Consider the following 13,368-nt stretch of genomic DNA (forward strand, 5'->3'; position numbering starts at 1 on the left):
CGTCAGTTTTCACATGGTCGGTATTAAATTCGAGCCCCATAGAACGAGCCTGGAGAGGAGCCTGGAGGCTGGAGGACGTTGAGGGCCAGCAGTAGTTTACTCGGTAGGGCGGTGGGGACTCACGGGAGAGTTTTCGGGGCTGACATACAGAACGTTATTAGGAGAATCACTCATGGCGCGGATCTAAACTGAAGGAGGGTCGGGTGGTTATGAACAATCGTTAGTTTAGCGCGCGGACACCCAGGTGTGGACGGGAGCCGGACACAGGAGGCACAACTGACTAATTGCACGGGGGCTGAAATGAGGGGAGATGATGACACCGAGGTTCGGCCTCGGGATGGCTGGAGCGCCGGGATGGGGAAGTCAGGAGGAGGTGGGGGTGGGGAAGTGAAAAGTTCAGTTCGGGGCACCAGCCCGGCAGCACGCAGTTCTCACGCCTCTCTAGTCTTGCTTCCCCCTCCCAGCCTCCCCGCGGCTCTTTTAAAGGCGGCCTCCAGAGCGAGGCTCGGGGGCGGGGCGAAGCGCGAGTTCCCGCAGGTGGGGCGGGGCCAATCCAGACGAAAGGAAGGAGGAGGGGCGTGCGTCTGTGCGTGCGTGCGCGGTCCCGAGGCCGCCGCCGCCGCTCCCCGAGGCCGCCGCTGCCGCCGCCGCCGCCGCCGCCCGCTCCCGAGGCCGCCCCGCCGCCGCCGCCGCGCAGAGCCTGAGTAGGACCCGCGGCCGAGGGGAGGAGGAGGAGGAGGAGGAGGCGCAGGAGGAGGAGGAGGAGGAGGAGGAGGAGGCGCCGAACCGGGGGGTAAGTGAGGGGCTGGGGGCTGCGGCTGATGTCCGTCCGTCCGACCCCTGTTCTTTCCCTCCCCCCCCCCGCCCTTTTCCCTCAGAGTCCGGGGAGGCGGCGGCGGCGGCGACGGGGCCCAGGCCGGCGGGAGGGGGCCGGGACTCGGGGAGGCCCCCGCCGCCGCCACTGCTGCGGCCACAGGCAGCCACGCCCGGGACGGGCCGGCGGGGTGGCCCGGGCCGGCGGGAGGGGCCCGGAAAGGGGCGGACATTGAGCCCCCACCCTCCGAGGTGGCAGGTTCCCAGTCCTCCGCCTCGCACCTGGCCTGCCAGGGTCCCCAGTGCCGTCGGCCCTCGGGGCGGGGGCCGGGGGGTGGCCCCCGTGAGGGCAGCACACCTTCCCTGCCCTCCCCCCAGAAAGAGGAGGCGCCCGGGGGTCCCCGAAAGGGCCACCTCTCCCCGCTGGGAAGCTGATGGCTGGAGGCATCCCTGTCCAGGGTCTTCCCCAGACACGCTTTTTATTGCTTTCTGCCCCCATTAATCTCTCTTTTAAGCAGGACCCCTTTGGCCCTTTAAACTCCTCGGGTGTCTAGTTAGGAAAGAAGGTGCCTTGGGATTCTTATCTTGCCTCCGAAGTAGGGAGGGTCTGATGGAGTACTATCATCCTCCTTTAGACAGAACCTTTTAAAAACTCCTTGGACATATACTTAGGAGAAGGAGATGCACTGGGATGTTTGCCTTGCCTCAAAACCGACTGTCAGATAATATTGGCCTCTTTTTAGTCACTAATTATTATTATCGTTTTTTGGGTATATTAGTTAAGAAAGTGTGTGCAGTGGGATCCCTTCTTGTCCCTAAACTGAGGAGGTTGTAACTGTCAAGTACTATTAGCTTTTTCGGCTCTACTTTCTTTCTTTCTTTCTTTTTTTTCTTTCTTTCTTTAATTCCTGGGATATATATCTCGCTCAAGAAGTTTGTGGTTGAGGGCACTGGCTTTGAAGTTTTATAATATACTGTTTGTTGTTGGAAAGAATACTTTTTCACAGGGGTCTGCACACCTTTGGGGAACTATATTTCCGAACGTAGTTTGTCCTCCTATGGGAAAGTTCTCCAGTGGAAACTCTGTTGGGGTTGGAGTGCAGCGAGGGGACCTTTTCAGGGCTTATCTCTGCCTATTAGAAAGTAAATTCACTTTTTGGGAGAGAGAGGGGAGAATAAAAATAAGCGGGCTTTATAAAAGAGAGAGTTATACCCTCTTGAGTGGTATGGGACAATATAATGTTTCCTTTTATTTATTCCGATTCCCTGGCGCGTAATGCCAGTCCTTCTAAATGTAGGGCCTGTACTTTGAGAATAGCTGCTCGAAACAGGATTTGGAAACTTTCCTTGGGTTTCCTGTTCAGAAGTTGTGAGAGTGGGTGTATGTATGTCGTTTTTCTTTTCTTTTTTGTGTAATGGCTACTTGAGTTCTCTTGATATAACTACCAAGTTAGGTCTCAAGCTCCTTTTTATTCGCATCATGGTTTTCTGTTTTTATATAACTTCATGTCTTTATTTTAACTTGGTTATTCTTATGGGGGTTTTGGTGAGTCCCAACTTGTTGATTTAGAATTTTGACTCATGTTTTACTTTAAAATATAGTTAGAATCATAATACTTTGGAGATGGAAGTGACTTTAACAGTGATTTAGTTCAGTCTCCTTATTTTATGGATAATGAAATTGAGGTTCAGAGAGGTTGTTACTTAGCTAGTGTCACACAGCTTGTAAACAGAATCAGGACTAGAACATATGTTTCTGACACTGAATATTGCACTATTTAGGTAGAGGATTTTAGTGGGAAGCAGTGATGTCTTTTTTGGGCATACTTCAAATGATTGATATATTTTATTAGCATTGATATCCTGTACTTATTTATGAGTCTGACTCTTCACAGCTCAGGAAGCCTTAGTGGTCCTTATTGCCTAAAGGGCAAAACCCTTTAATGCTGATTCAACCTATCTTTCCAGACTGATTTCATATCTTTTTTCCTATCCCCTTCCTTCCAGCCAAATTGGCCTAATTATTATCCCTTGGATAAGAGTTCCCCATTCAGTTTCCTTTGCATAGGCTGGTCCCTCATTCCTGGGCAATGGTTTCCTTCCTCATGCTGCCTTTTGTCATCCCTACTTCTTTGTGAACTTTAGTTTAAATGCTACCTCCTTCAACACATTCTATTCCTGATTTTCTCCCTCCTCGAAGTATATTTTAAAAAATTTGTATGAGAATTGTCTGTGATCACATAGTATCCATAGGTGTGATTTGAACTTGGGACTTTGCTGACTTCCAAGTCCAGTACTTTGACATATATTGTCATTTGCTCTTTAAAACTAGCCTTTGAAATAATGCAGTTATTATGATGCATTAATGAGAGAAGTTACATGACTTGCTCTTGGTCACATATCTACTAAAAGTTATGACTAATATTTTTTTTCCCCTTAAATCCAAGTTTAGAATTCTTTTGCTCTCACAAAAGGGTGAATACCGAGTTTTGAGACCAAAGAGAGAAGGGCCATTTCCATTTGGGGAGCTTTCTGAAGACCTACTGAGGAGATATTAACTGAGTTAGGCTTTAAAGGATGTATAGGAATTCTGTCTGCAGAAAAGAGTGAGTTGGACATTCCAGGCATAAGGAGCAGTTAAGCAAAATCTTGGCAATGCAAGTCATACAGGATTAATAACTAGTCTAGATTGATAGGACATGGAGTAGGTGAAAGGGACTAGCATAAGAAAAGGTTGGAAAGAGAAGGTGGTTCCCAGATGGTGAACGGCCTTGACTGCTAAATAGAGATGAACTTGAACTGAATTCAATAGTTAATAGAGAGCTATTGCAGCCTAATTGCCATTCTGTTGTGGACACAAAATCGACAATACTGACTAATTTTAACTTTAACAACTTAAAATTTTAACCAATCCCTATTTTAAATAAGAAAGTTATACACAAAATTCCATACTTAGTTAATTTTTCATGTTTGTAATATTTTCTCTGAATAGGAAAAATTTGAATGTAATTTGTATAATTTCTGTATCTTTAGAATCTTATGGTTGTGACAGTTCTATATTTTTATTTTTGAAGATCAATTATACTACTATTATGGAAACTCACAGTTGGATTGTAAATTTTTGCAGTTCTCGTAGTTACTCAAACACCAAGAGGCACCCTGATATAGTTAATTGGGCCATCCTTGAAGTCCTGACAATCTAGTTTAAAGGGCTGCCTCTGACACATACTAGCTTCTATGACCTTGGCTAAGTCATTTAACCTCTCACTGCCCTAGGCAGTTCTAAAGATTAAAGGCAGCAGTTTCTTGCCTAATCTGTATTTGATAGAGTTTTCACATAAGGTATTTTCTTTATATGAGTGGTATCAAAGGACACTGAACTTATACCACCTAAGGATCCCTACAGGCCACAGATTGACTTGGTTTTAAAATGTAATATTACCAGTGTTTTACTGTAATTTTATTTACTTTGTTAAATATTTCCAAATTGTTTTTAATCTGTTTGGTCCGATTCAGGAATGTCGTGGGCAAAATCAGAATCATCAATTTTAAAAGTTCTAAGGGATCTCAGTCATGTAGTCTGTCACCTGAAGCATCTTCTCTAACATTTCCTAGAAGTAGTCCTCCAAATTCCCAGCCAGAAAGAGAAACATAATCATCAGAAATGTTTTTAAGTGTTGTCGTACATTTTAAATTGACAATTAACATGCACTGTTTTAAGTAACCATTTTAAAGTCCAATTCTTAAAATAGACTTCATCTGTTTTTAAAAGATAAATATGACATTTCTATGAATTGAATACTTATGTAGTATTATGTCATCATCTTGTACGGACAGTAAAAATGCCAAAATACACATCTTGTTATTTTTAAAAAGATACATGTTACAAACTATTTCTTTATATATACACACATGTTAAATACATAAGTATATGTGTATGTATGCATTTATGTATATACTTGAAATGCCCTTCTCTTCCTCAGTGTGTGAGACTTTTTGTTAGGAAACAAGCAGCAGTCTTGTTAATGTGTTTTTTAATCTTATTTTAATATGTCTTATTTCTTACAGAGATACTGTTGCTCACTTATGGTAAGATGTGAATTTTAAATTTTCACAATATTGATAATAGTTTTGCCCCAAGCCATCTTTAGGTTCTCTTCTTGGTATACATTTTTGAGATATCAGATCAGGGGTCAGAATTAATTTTGTGTTTGGGGAATATATTTTCTTTTTTTACACAGGTCTAAACTGGCCTAAATATTGAACTTGAGTTCATTGAATAACATGTGCTAAACAGCCCAAACTAGTGGCTATTATCCGGATTCTTTCCACTTGAAAATAGAGGTAGGAACTGAGAAAATCAAAAGGAAAGTATGTATTGTTATTAAGGTGGAGTTAAAACAGGAAACATTGAGCTTTTTATAAGCATTCTAAAAATAATCCATTTCATACAATCTTTAGAGATATGCACCTAGGATTGAAGATGTTTTATGAGATTAAGATTTCCCATCAGTAAATTAGTTAATAATTTGGAGTGGTTTTCTCTTTGTCATTTCCATTACATATTCAGGCATTGGAAACCTAAAAAGTTAAAATTATTCCAACTTTCCAACATTTGTCACCAATAAAGCCTCTTAACATAAACTTCATATGAAGGGGTTGGTAATGTGTAATGTAAATTAGACATATTATATTTTCTTTTACTTGTAGTATTTAAGACCAAAGTCTTAAAAGTGTATAAAACTAATTCAATTTTATATAACAGAGATTGCTATAGACTTACAGTTTTGTCATTATGAAAAGACACATTTTGAATACATAAATGTGACTGGTATGTACCCCCACAATCTAGTGGTTTTTAAAGTAGAGCTAAAACAGGAAATGTTATGCTGCATGTGCTATAAAAATAAGCATTTATGGTAGAACTTAACTTTAAGTAGGTAAGATTTTATAAAATGAATAGGTTAAAAAAATTGGGAACAATTATTTCAACAAAATCTGAAACACAGTTAAAACCATAGCTTACTAGTAGCAACCACAAATTTCATGATAGAGTGTTATTACAGATGTGTTGAGAATATAATCTAGAGAATAAATCTGTCATTCACTGTAATTTCAGTAATATTTAGAATTCATGTAGGGATAGGACTATCTTTTTGAGACAGATTCATTGATGTAAAACATTAAACAAGCAAACACTATTTTTAACAGATAAAACTTGAAAATGATGATTATTTCAATTCTTATTGTTCCACTTGAGTCTTCTGCCATAAAATATACTTTTTTAAATTCTAAAATGTGTTTATTAGAGACAGTCTAAAATATTATCGATAAGATACCACACACATGTAACAGTATTAGAACCAAGATTTGCTTTTAATATAGTATCCATTTTCCTAATTTAAAAAAAAAATCCATTTTCAACTGAAAATAATCAACTTGATGTTAACTCTGAATTTCTCTAGAACTCAACTATTTACCGAGTATTTATTCATTCACTATTTCAGTGATGAGATATGGTCATATAGCTAGTAAATATGTCTAAGGTCATATTTTAACTCTCCCCCATTCCCTCATCCATTGTGGCACCTATTAAATCCCAAATCATTCAAGAAGCATTGTTCTTATTATGTGTAAGGCATTGTGTTTTAAGTAATGCTGGAGATATAAGGAAAGGCTGAAATGAACTCATTATATTGGTAGAGACAGAGTACAAACAACTATTTACACATAAAATATACAGTGTGGATATAAGGCATTAGGAGTAGGGGACCCAGCAAAGGAATTTTTTGAAAGGTCAGATTTGAGCTAAAGGAAACTAAAAGGCTGAAGCTTGGAGAAAGGATTTCAGGTGTTGGGGACCACAGGTACACAGGTTGGGAATAGAAAAATGGAATATTGTAGAGGAGAAATGGCAGTAAAGAAAGCATGGCTGAATGAGAGGGCAGAAAGAGGAGTTGAAGAATGAGAGGACTGAAAAGGTAGGAGCACCCCGAGTTTGAAAGGGAATTAAAAGTTACAGGATTTCATATTTGGTAGGAACACCCCGAGTTTGAAAGGGAATTAAAAGTTACAGGATTTCATATTTGATCCTAAAAATGATAGGGAAACATTGGAAATTTATTGAATAGAGGGCTATTATAGTCAGGTCTATGCTTCCCGCTAGTAGTATGGAGGATAATAGAATGAAGGATAGACTGCAGTGGGAAGAGACTTGAGTCAGGAAGATGGACCAGTGATTTTTTGCAGAAGTCCTGGTGTAAGGTGATAAGGGCCTTAGACCAGGGGATGGCTGTGGGAGTGGAAATGGCTATATAACAAGAGTATGTAGGGTGAGTACAAGTGAAGAGTTAAGGATTAATATAGTTGTGATGCTATGATTATAAAGACGATGATGACCTTGACAATAATGAAGAAGCTGGAAAAAGGGAAGAGATTCAGAATTAATGAATAATGAGTTGTTTTAGACATAATGAATTTAAATGTCTTCATGTCATCTATTTTGAGATGTCTAAGAGATACTTGGTTTTGTGAGCCCAGAAGTCAGGAAAGAGGTAAGGGCTGGGTAGATCTTAGAATCATCTGCATAGAAGTGATAATTGAACCCATTGGGATTGATGAAATCACCGAGACATGCTATTGAATGAAAAAATGACCCATGACTGAGCCTTAAGGGACACCCACATTGTTCTTTAGCATTTATTGCTATGGGCTCATTTTCTAATTTTAATTTTAGAATAAACTTTTTCTAATTATTTGGAAAGTGATATTGTAAAAAAAAAATCTATTTTGCCATAATAATGATCTTAATCTAAGTCTATAAACTTTCCTGTATATGCCATATTATGAAGAAGGGATTTTTCTCTATTTGGTTTGTCATTGTAATTCTGTTTAATGTGAGTAAATTTTGGTATAGAATTGTTCTTCTCTAATCTTTTTCCTCACTCTGATTCAAATTTGTATGAGGGCAAAAATGCATTGATAGTGTGCCAGCACAGCTTTCATAAACATTGGGTTTTTTTTCTCTCTGGACCTGACTATGTTGCACCTATAAGGTAAGAGTAGAGAGTTTACAAAATAGAGCTGGCTTCTGTCCACATTTTATAGTACTCAATACCAGGCTATGAAGAAATCCACCTGCAGTTTTAGTAAATGCTTCTGATTTTAGAACATAGCATTTTTTTTTTTTTAACAACTTGAAGATAAATAAGCATATCAGACATTGGAATCCAGGGCCTGATTTTGCTTTCTTTGCTAATTTAAAGAGGATAGTTTCTCACCTTGTAAGCAGAGGTAGTATGCTGGAGTGGAAAGAGAAAATTAATTTGGAGTCAGAAACCAGGTCTTCAGCACTTAACTATTTTTGTAGCTACAGTCAAAATTCAGAACTGACTGGTCAAATTTTTATGTTAATAAATTATCACTAAATCTGCTTTATCAAAAATATCATTGTCATGAATATGCTGGTGTCTTTTAAAAAAATAGCTTTAATTGAAATGAATTTTTTGGAAAGTTTTTTTAGTAAATATGTATTTATGACTTTGTGACCTCATTTGGGATTCTCTTGGTGGATATACTGGAATGGGTTGCCATTTCCTTCTCTAGCTCATTTTACAGATGAGGAACTGAGACAAAGTTAAATGACTTCTCCAGGATCACATAGCTAGGAAATCTGAGACTAGATGTGAACTCAGGAAAGATGAGTTTTCCTGACTCCAAGCTCTATGCTCTACATTGTATAAACCAGTGCCCCAAGGGGAGGGGGAGGGGAGAGAGGAGGAAGGGCGCACAGGAGAGGGGGGAAGTAATCTATTAATCTATTCACTAAAACCTTAGACTTTTGATGATAAATCACTGAATTTTTTTGTTATTGAAGATGATTGGGAATTTATTATGTTGACTTACAATGTAGTAAATACTACAGTTGATATTTTAATAAGTAAAACGAGTAACATTAGTCAGGATGTGAAATCTTTTAAAAATATGTGAAAAGTTCCTTTAAGGTTCAATTCTGATAATATTTCCTATATTTTGTCTATCCCCTTATTACATATATATATATATATATATATATATATATATGTTTATCTCTCTTTCCTATGTAAGTTTCTCGAGGATAGATATTTTTTATTTTTTTCTTAATATATAGTAGGTGCTTAATAAATGCTATTGGATTAAATTGGGAATATTATAAACAAGGCATTTATGGATTTCTTGAAGACAATTGACAGTCTGTCATAAAACTCAAATGATCCTATGATTTTTTTTTTTTAGTTTGGGTATTCCCTTATGCAGTGCAGATTGCAAACTTATCTATGCTGCTCATCCTGTATATTTCTTGACCATATGTTCCCATAAGCCTATTGCAGGAAGCTTCCCTGATATGCTTCACCAATTTCACCGCTTGAATATTTGGCTTGCCCATTATTCCATATCATGTGACCAGACCATCTTTTTTGATCATCTATTTCTGATGGCATTATTTTCTTTTATTCTTTGAAATTCCTTTTTTGGGGGAGGTATTAAATAGTATTCTCATGTCCAATGTGTACTTCTCTCTGTCTCTGAGAGCTATACTTATTTTCAGTTTGTAGAACTTTCATGGTCATATTAAGGAACAACACCAATAGAAAATTAGTTTTGAAAAGTCATGCCTTTATTCCTGAAATGTTCATGCTTATTAAAGGAACTTTACAGTTTTCTAATTGTCCATTGTACTATGTGTCTGGCGTGTGTGCACGCACATACACACACAACCTGTGGTTTCATTGGTGTAGGTTAGCATCTTCTCTGCAAAACATACATACACATTATATATACATACTCTAATGGGAAGCTTCTATTAAGTTGTTCATCCAACTCTATGTTATAATCTGGACAATAGATAACACTTCCTCTGCCAGTTTTTCCTGTATGAATGGTTAGGCCAAAAGTCTTACATGGACACAGATCTTTTCCAAGAAGTCCTGCAGTGTTCCAAGGCTTGCTGCAATTAGCATGATATCATAAGCAAGTAGGGACATCTGCAGGATCTCACTATCCTAGAAAAGACACCTCCTTTAACTAGGAATCTGTCTAGGATTCCACCATCATAATAGTGAATATCTTTGACAAGTATACCTCTTCTTGTCTCATGCCTTACTGTTCTCTGTTAAATCCTTCAAGGAATAAGTTTGATGTGTAAATGGGAGAGATATTGTTGGAAAACAATCTTCAAGACAATATATATATATATATATATATGTATTTTTTTTCTTTTTACAAAACCAGACTTTTAGAAAATAATCAACCAATAAGCCCAGTGAAAGTTTTATGTTTTCTACATTTTTAAATCATGTGTGGTATCTATAGCATCTGCTGTATATACCACTTTTTTGACAGCCTGCTTGTTCCCTACTATACTTATCAAGGATGTTCTTGATATATGTATGGATGAGTTTGATGCATATGTAGGTGAGATATAAGTTCTATGCTGATGGGAAAGTAAGCATATATGTTCATAATTAATGTTTTCATGGTCTTTTTTCTCTGTCTCTTTCATATTAATAAAGTGCAAGAATTCTTCTGTGCTTTTGGCATCTTTTTTCATTCAGAATCTTCTGAATTGATCCCTCATAATTATATTGCCTTCAGCACAGATCTCCATAAGATGGCTTTGATCTAGTCTAGTTGCTTTCTTCTTTATTTTCTTTACTTCCATTTCTTTCTTTTTAAATGTGTGTTTTGTTTGTTTGTTTTTGTGAGGCAGTTAGAGTTAAGTGACTTGCCAGGATCAGACTGCTAGGGAGTATTAAGTGTCTGAGGTTGGATTTGAACTCAGGTGCTTCTGACTTCAGGGCAGGTGCTTTATCCCCTGCACCATCTAGCTCTGCCCTCTTACTGCCATTTCTACCTACTGCCAGGGTTATGATATTAAGAGTTTTGTTAACTGGAAATTAGTATGGCAGAAACTAGGCATGGACCCACATTTAACACCACATACTAAGATTAGATCAAAATGGGTCCAAGATTTAGGCATAAAGAACGAAATCATAAATAAATTGGAGGAACATGGGATGGTTTACCTCTCAGACTTGTGGAGGAGGAAGGAGTTTATGTCCAAGGAAGAACTAGAGACCATTATTGATCACAAAATAGAACATTTTGATTACACCAAATTAAAAAGTTTCTGCACAAACAAAACTAATGCAAACAAGATTAGAAGGGAAGTAACAAATTGGGAAAACATTTTTACAGTTAAAGGTTCTGATAAAGGCCTCATCTCCAAAATATACAGAGAATTGACTTTAATTTATAAGAAATCAAGCCATTCTCCAATTGATAAATGGTCAAAGGATATGAACAGACAATTTTCAGATGATGAAATTAAAACTATTTCCACTCATATGAAAGAGTGTTCCAAATCACTATTGATCAGAGAAATGCAAATTAAGACAACTCTGAGGTATCATTACACACCTGTCAGATTGGCTAAAATGACAGGAACAAATAACGATGAATGTTGGAGGGGCTGTGGGAAAACTGGGACACTGATGCATTGTTGGTGGAGTTGTGAAAGAATCCAACCATTCTGGAGAGCAATCTGGAATTATGCCCAAAAAGTTATCAAAATGTGCATACCCTTTGACCCAGCCATACTACTCCTGGGCTTATACCCCAAGGAACTACTAGAGAAGGGAAAGGGTCCTGTATGTGCCAAAATGTTTGTGGCAGCCCTTTTCATAGTGGCTAGAAGCTGGAAGATGAATGGATGTCCATCAATTGGAGAATGGTTGGGTAAACTATGGTATATGAATGTTATGGAATATTACTGTTCTATAAGAAATGACCAACAGGAGAAATACAGAGAGGCTTGGAGAGACTTACATCAACTGATGCTGAGTGAAACGAGCAGAACCAGAAGATCATTATACACTTCAACAATGATACTGTACGAGGATGTATGCTGATGGAAGTGGATTTCTTCAACATAGAGAAGAGCTAATCCAATTCCAATTGATTAATGATGGACAGAACCAGCTACATCCAGAAAAGGAACACTGGGAAATGAATGTAAACTGTTATTTTTACCTTCTGAATCCAATTCTTCCTGTGCAACAAAAAAATTCGGTTCTACACACATATATTGTATCTAAATTATACTGTAATATATTTAACATATATAAGACTGCTTGCCATCAGGGGGAGGGGGTTGGGGGAGGAAGGGAAAAAAATCTGAATAGAAGTAAGTGCAAGGGATAATGTTGTAAAAAATTACCCATGCATATGTACTGTCAAAAAATGTTATAATTATAAAATAAAATAAAAAATTAAAAAAAAAAAAAAAAAAAAAAGAGTTTTGTTGTGGTGGCTCCACTGACCTTTGTTATAAAAATCTTTGCAAGTCTTTTCCATTTTCTTCTGTTTGTCATCCTTTCAATTCCATTTATAAATGCCCTTGCAGTGACTTTGCTTATATGGACCTCTTGTGTTGTTTTCTTTAAACAGATTTTTATCTGGCTCCCCTTTGGTTTGATGCAATATTGCCCACAACCTCCTCCACATATTGGGTTATAAGTTTCTTGAGTTAAAGCAATGTTTGGTATTTGATTTTGTACCCTGATTTTGTCTTAATCCATATTAAATTTACAAATGCCTACTGAATTGAGTTTAATTCCAACACCTTCTCTGTAAGATTTTATAAATATAATGTGATTTTGCCATCTCTTTTTCTCTGAATGTCAAGAAATTCATTAATTATGTTGACTAAGGTGCTTTTAGATTATTTTGGTCTCTTTGTTAATGACAGTTTATTTAGATCACAGTCCCCTATATGTATTATGACAGGTTCAATATCTTTTCCTCTTCCATTAGTCTTTTTAAAATTAATGTTAGTAACTTGTTTTATTTGGTCAGAGTTGAGTTAAAATTTCATTTTAATTGCATGCATATCTTTTTCTTATTTTTATTCTAGTTTTATGCTAATATTTATCCGCTAATAAGTCATTGGTCAGACTGTAATTGGACAACTGATTGAGAAATTACTCCTACATTAGTAACATTATTTTTTGTCCATTAAAATACAATATTTGGTGTCTGGCATATTTCTTAAGGAAAGTGTTTCCAGTATGAAGTTTATAAAACATTGTCTTCTTTCATTCTCCATTCCTGAACCATGTTTTCCAATATATTCCTGGGCATTTCCACCTGAGATTGATTTCAAAATATATGTTATATTAATTTGGAGGGTCTTATCTGTAGACTTTGTCAATTTCTTTGTTTCCTGTAACAGATATTGGTGGTCTTTGTGGAAATACCATGAAAATTGCAGCACAAGATGCCAAAGTGCCCATGAAATGATGTTTCTCTTTTCCCTTAGACCTACAATAAAGCCATCAATGCCAATTCCTTTTTCTGCCTTGTCAGGTAATACCTATGATCCATCCTCTTAATTACATATAACTTCCTTCTACTGGTTACATAGCAGAGGGATGCCAGAATATGTATGTCATCATAGAGGTTTACTTGTTGATCACTTGGATCAAATTTAGAGCGCAAATATCAAGCTTAACTTTG

The 13,368-nt window shown here is 37.6% G+C and overlaps 1 protein-coding gene across 4 annotated transcripts in view; it reads left to right on the forward strand.

Annotated features, from left to right (window-relative positions):
- Nucleotides 1-614: 614 nt before the first annotated feature.
- Nucleotides 615-13,368, forward strand: part of RAP1A (RAP1A, member of RAS oncogene family) — a 108,173-nt gene continuing 95,419 nt past the window's right edge. For 2 of the 4 annotated variants that reach the window (XM_074263060.1, XM_074263061.1), the window contains exon 1: nt 624-793. The gene's annotated coding sequence lies outside the window, so the exon portion shown is untranslated. Of the gene's footprint in view, nt 794-13,189; nt 13,219-13,368 lie in introns of those variants that run through there. The other 2 variants (XM_074263058.1, XM_074263059.1) reach the window with 2 other exon arrangements.

This window comes from Sminthopsis crassicaudata, chromosome 4 (assembly GCF_048593235.1).
Source record: "Sminthopsis crassicaudata isolate SCR6 chromosome 4, ASM4859323v1, whole genome shotgun sequence".
NCBI classification, from domain to species: Eukaryota; Metazoa; Chordata; class Mammalia; order Dasyuromorphia; family Dasyuridae; genus Sminthopsis; species Sminthopsis crassicaudata.